Genomic DNA, 6,000 nt, shown 5'->3' with positions numbered 1-6,000 from the left:
TGGTTTGCCATTTCCTTCTCCAACTCATTTTTACAGATGAGGAACTGAGGTAAACAGGGTGAAGTGACTTGCCCAGGGTTACATAGCTAGTAAGTGTCTGAGGCTGGATTTGAATTCAGGCCTTTCTGACTCCAGGCCTGGCATTCTATGCACTGTACCACCCAGCTGCCCATATAGAATATTTAGGAGCAGGCAATTAACAGTGTCAAACACTCCCAAAGAAGTCAAGATGGATAAGACTTCAGAAAAGCATTTGTCAGTTTAGTGATTATCAGTGACTTTGGCCCATTGCGTGAAGAAAGGGACATGCTATGTTTCATCATCTGTTTTCTGGGATCAATTTTTGTCATTATAATTGCTGAGATCTTAGTTTTCTTTAAACTTCATTTCATCTACTTTATTTCTTCTGATTCTGCTTACTTCATTCTGTAACGGGTCCAGTAAGTCACAAAAGAATAGCTTTTAAAATGGGGACAGGGATAGAAACTGGACCTGTGATTTTATTGGTAGCAGAAACTCACAGCTAAGGAAAGGCCTCTCAATACAAGTTGGCCCTAAGAGGAGTGATAATACTTTTCACCTATTCTAGAGCCTTGTCAGATGTATAGCACTGTAGATTATTTAGATCCAATGAGTTATACAAATAAAAGACTTCATTATTTTAAAGTAATACTTGTTCTTATTTGCATTCAGAGATGTACCATGGCATAGTGAATAGTGCCCTGGTACAGAAATTAGAAAGGTTTGGGTAGGAGTCCTGGCTCTACACCTATTAGCCGTTTGGCCCATTACAAGCCATTTAACCTTTTTTTTTTTTTCTGTGAAATGAGGCTGATAATCCTTTTACTCTCTATCTTGTAAGGTTGGTATGAGCTAAGTGAATTACAAACCTCAAAGTACTATTAAAATGTATTATTTGTTTTTCTTCTGAGAAATAGGGTACAAAACAGTGATAATTTAGCAATTTTAACACACCAATAACCTTTTAGTTCTAATTACACTATTGCAGACTTAGGGAACCAGTTGGAGTTCATGTCCTCTGATCTCGAAACTATGAAAGGAGAGAAAATGCTTAATTATCCCCATTGACCATCAAGGCCCATTAAAAAAAATAACTTTTCAAGATTTCTTAACTTTTTGGCATACTGCATCCCTCTCATTCCTCAACTAATAACATGTCTGATTTTTAGCAGACAGAGCTTTGTCTCTTAAAAAAAAAATCAACATGAGTGATTTAACTTACCCATGAGATGATTAGCAGCTTTGATGATAAAACAAACCAGCAAAGTTCTTGTATTCTTTGCACTCTATACAAAAGTAGGAAGGAATGAATTCCATAAACCCCGCCATGAGTGGAAAGAAGAAATGATGGGGCATGACTTGATTATGCTGATAACCAATCCAGAGATAAGTATAGGTTTACTCATGAGACAGTTTGAAAGTGGTTTGAGGGAAATGCAAAGTGATAAGCAAGGGCCTGATACAGCAAAATACAGGATGCTGGCTAATGCAGTTGAACTAGACCATTGCAGGAAAAGCAAATATTAGATATAACTTGAAGGAAGGCCAATGGAGACAGAAAAATTGGCTTTAAGAAACAGTCATCTGATTCACTTCTTTCAGTTCAGTTCAATCCAATTTTAACTAATTACATTCGAGAAACACTGCTTAATTGCCTCCCATGGATAAGATACTGTGTTAGGTAAAAGATAGATTAGTTGTTGTACAGTTGTTTCATTTGTATCTGACTCTTTGTGACCCTATTTGGGGTTTTCTTGGTAAAGATACTGGAGTGGCTTGCCATTTCCTACTGGAGGGATACAGAGATCATTAAGGATGACCCTTCCCTCAAGAATCACAAGGTCAGGGGCAGTTAGGTGGCACAGTGGATAGAGCACCGGCCCTGGAATCAGGAGGACCTGAGTTCAAATCCGGCCTCAGACACTTAACACTTACTGGCTTTGTGACTCTGGGCAAGTCACTTAACCCCAATTGCCTCACCAAAAAAAAAAAAAAAGAATCACAGGGTCATAGGATGTAGGGATGGAAGAGACCCAAGTCCAATACCATTATTATACAGATGAGAAAGTGAAATCCAGAGTCTACAACCCAGTTGGAGCAAAAAGAGAAGTGCAAAATAACTCTAAGGCTAATCAGAAAATGGTAATACAGAAGATAAGTAGAAAGAGAATGCTAAGCATAGGGATAAATGGCTTCTGACTTTGGAGACAGTATTGCCAAAAAAGGCAGAAAAAAAGAAGTAAATATAGTTCAGATAAAAAGAAAAGAGCTATTTTTTCCCCTCATCAATCCATTGTGCTTCTCTCCCATCCTCATGCCAAGAAAAAAATACTTCCTGTATTTGGATATGAATTTGCACACATTCTTACAATATAACTTTGCTGTAAGCCTCAGTAAGCTTCTTGGTATCAGAAGTGAAAACCATCAAGGGGCCTTATAGATTGAAAGGAATGATTTCCGTACCATATGGTAAAAGCTCGGATAAAAAGCGCTCTGTTTAATTTGCTTTGAAGAAAACTCTGTCTTCTTATTTTTCATTTATTTTCCTTTCTTCTAGAATTCCTTTTCCTTTATTACTCTGAATCAGATCATTACCACTGTTAGTTTATTCACTGATGAGCTAGCTATTTCAGGATTCTGCTGAGGTAATTTTTTTGTGCTCAGATTGCAAATAAATTGTAGTAGTGTTCAAATTAGATATTATGTGGTAGGGAGAAAAAAAACTGCTTTAGAAGGTAGAATAGCTTGTGTATTTTATGAGTGACATGATCATTTAATTGAAATTTGGAGCTGCAAGCAGTCCTTACCTTATAATTGGGCTATGCTCCAATAGGTTACCTGTTAGGAACTCCAGATGTACTTTTATATGGAGTAGCTTGGGGAATTTATACACACACACACACATATAAAATACATAAGACATATATGCATATATATGTATATGTATATTGTTGTTGTTCAGTTGTGTCTGACTCTTTGTGAGCCTATTTGGGATTTTCTTAGCAAAGATATAAGAATGGTTTGCCATTTCCTTCTCCAGCTCATATTACAGAGGAGGAAACTGAGGCAAACAGCATTAAGTGACTTTGTATAGGGTCACATAGTATCTGAAGCCAGATTTAAATTCATGAAGAGAAGTCTTTTTTACTTCAGGCCTCATGTGCTATTCACTCTATCACCTAAGTGCCACATTTATGTATACACCTGTGTGTAAATATACATGCATATATATATAAGCATACATATATGTTTATGTGCATGTATACACATATATTCAGGTATGTGAAGAAGGGAATGGGCTAGCTTGAGGAGTGTTTTATACACACATGCTCACACACATATCACTGGAAAGAGGACTGTGAACTGTGAAATGAGGAGATACAAAGCCCATAGGAAGCCCATATGGTCAGGGAGGCAGGAGGTAGTCAAGGAGGTAGGAGGTAGTCAAATTGGCAAGGTGGTTTAGACTTTACTAAAGTAGAATGGGGACAGAAGCAAAATGGCAATCAGCATGGGTGCAGCCTTTATTTGTCCTCCAGCTACTTTCCTGAGAGAAAATTTCAGTTGTAAAGCCACATATTCTTGTACATAAGCCAGATCTAAGGGCAAGTGGAAAATGTAAATTGAGTAGAGGAAGAATCAGAAACATGGTCAAAGTATAAGAGCTGACAGACATGACAGTGGGCAGAGTGGGACTGAATGGAAAATGAAGAAGGGCATTAGTGTCATAGAACACAGCCAAGACCTTCAGCACTTACCTTAGCTGTGCGACTCTGAGAGACTCACACCTTTTTGTCTCTATTGCGGCAGGAGGGGGAAGGTTGAATCAAAGCCCCTAAATCGTGTTTCTTTGAGTCACTAGGTTGAGACTATCTGCTTTGCATGGGATCTAGGAGCTCTCAGTCCATTTTGGTTGCTTTTATACATTTAGATTTATCCTATCTTAGAGTATGATTAAAGCACTGTATACAGTTATGTTATGCTTTGAGGTATGACTTTTATTGAAATGCAATAAAAAATGGGACAAGGGCAGGAGATTGTTTTAGGTTTTTAAAAAATTTTAACATGGAGACAATGAGAAGACTATGGTTGGATATCTTAAACACACTGAATCTTTACTGATAAGAAGAGTGTTGACACACAAAACAGGCAAAACTAAAATTGAAAGGTAGCCGTCTCTATGAGAGACAGATAGAATTTGTTGCTACCTCTAGAGCTCCCTCTGGAATTGTTTAGATTATATAACCATTGGGGTAAAACATTTAAATGACAGCACAGGATCATTATTAAGAAAGATGAAACAGGTGAATGGCATAACCTGCTAGTTAAATCTGCTTCATAGAGTTACTTTTAAAGGTTTTTTTTTTTTTAAATCATAAATGGAATTAAAGTGGAGGGATAGAGATATTCATGAAGTAGCTACAATAAGATGCTTTCTATGAGACAAATATGGTTCTGATACTCATTTGTTTTTATAGCTGGGCAAAGCCAATGTCTATATCCTCTTGAGGAATTAGGAGGTGTGTTAAAAAAATCCCTTCCATAAAATCAACTTATTAAGACAATGAATTATATAAATACAACTTTTCATATGATTATAAAACAATTTTAACAGAAATGAAAGGTACCAATAATTGGAGAGAGATTCATGATTAATGAGTATTATAACAATATAATAGAAATTATTATACCAGCTAAATTAATATGCAGACCTAGTTCTTTACCTATCAAAATACCAAGGGATTACTTTATAAAACTAAACAAAATAATAATGAAATCTACCTGAAGAAACAGTCAATAATCTCAAGAGAATAATAAAAAAAATTAAAGGGAATAGAGCATTACTTGACCTTAAACTATTTAAAAAGCAATAATTATCAAAACTATTTAGTATTTGTTTAAAAATAGAAAAGTTGAGCAATGGAAAAAAGTTAACTAGATAATAAGACCCAGGAGTAACAAACATAGTAACAATTCTTGAGAACACCAAGAAAACGCACTACTGGGGTAAACACTACTTTTCATTTATTTACCTATTTATTTTTTACCAGAACTGCTTGGAAAATGGGAAAGTCATATGGCAGAAATTGAGTTTAACTTACCATCTCTTCTATCATCTAACACAATGATGTTTAAATAGATATATGACCTAAATATAAAATGTAACACCATGAAAAAAATTATAATGGAAGAAAATACTTTTCATAATTATGGTTAGAGTTAGGATTATTAAGCAAAGAAAGGACAGGTGGAGTGTGGTGGCTTATATGTATAATCCCTGTTACTATGGAGGCTGAGGATGGTGGATCATTTGAGCTCAGGAGTTCTGAACTGCAGTAGAGATAAAGAGATAAAGTCTACATTGAGTAGAGCACAGATATGGGGAGCCCCCAGAAGTAGGGGGCCATCAGGTTACATCTGGAGGAATGAGCCACGTCAGGCTGGAAATGCAGCAGCTTCTAAGATGATCAGCAGTGGGACCACTATAGTTTCAACTTGGGTAAGATAAGGAAAATAGAGATAATCGTAAAAGATAAAGTGGACAATTTCAATTGCTAAAGATTAAAAAGCTGAAAGAACAAGGTTCTTCTGAAAGAAAGAGGTAGGACACAGAATGTGTGAAGTGAGTCAAACCACTGTTTGGTCATCATTTCCTTTAAACCCTAATGGAGAAAGTCCAGGATCATGAGCCCAAGAGTCTTGGAAAGAGACCACTACAAAACCTGGAAGTCATCATGAAGTGAGCAACCCCTTTGGAGAAAGGCCTTGTCTTCCTGACTACTACCACCCTTAGGAGAGACCTGGAGATTGTAGCCATATCCACTATACCAGTCCTGCTTCCAGTCCCCCCAACAGCCATTATCCAGAGGAGAAACTCATGTGGATACTTAGCAACTATTTCTGATGGTCCTTTAGCCCCTGCCTAGACATAGCTACTAAAGACCTAGAAAAGAATATTCTCACCAGCAATGTCCTTGG

The sequence above is a fragment of the Dromiciops gliroides genome, chromosome 1, assembly GCF_019393635.1.
Source record: "Dromiciops gliroides isolate mDroGli1 chromosome 1, mDroGli1.pri, whole genome shotgun sequence".
NCBI classification, from domain to species: domain Eukaryota; kingdom Metazoa; phylum Chordata; class Mammalia; order Microbiotheria; family Microbiotheriidae; genus Dromiciops; species Dromiciops gliroides.
The sequence above is the reverse complement of the archived record's forward strand: the minus strand, read 5'-3'. Positions refer to the sequence as shown.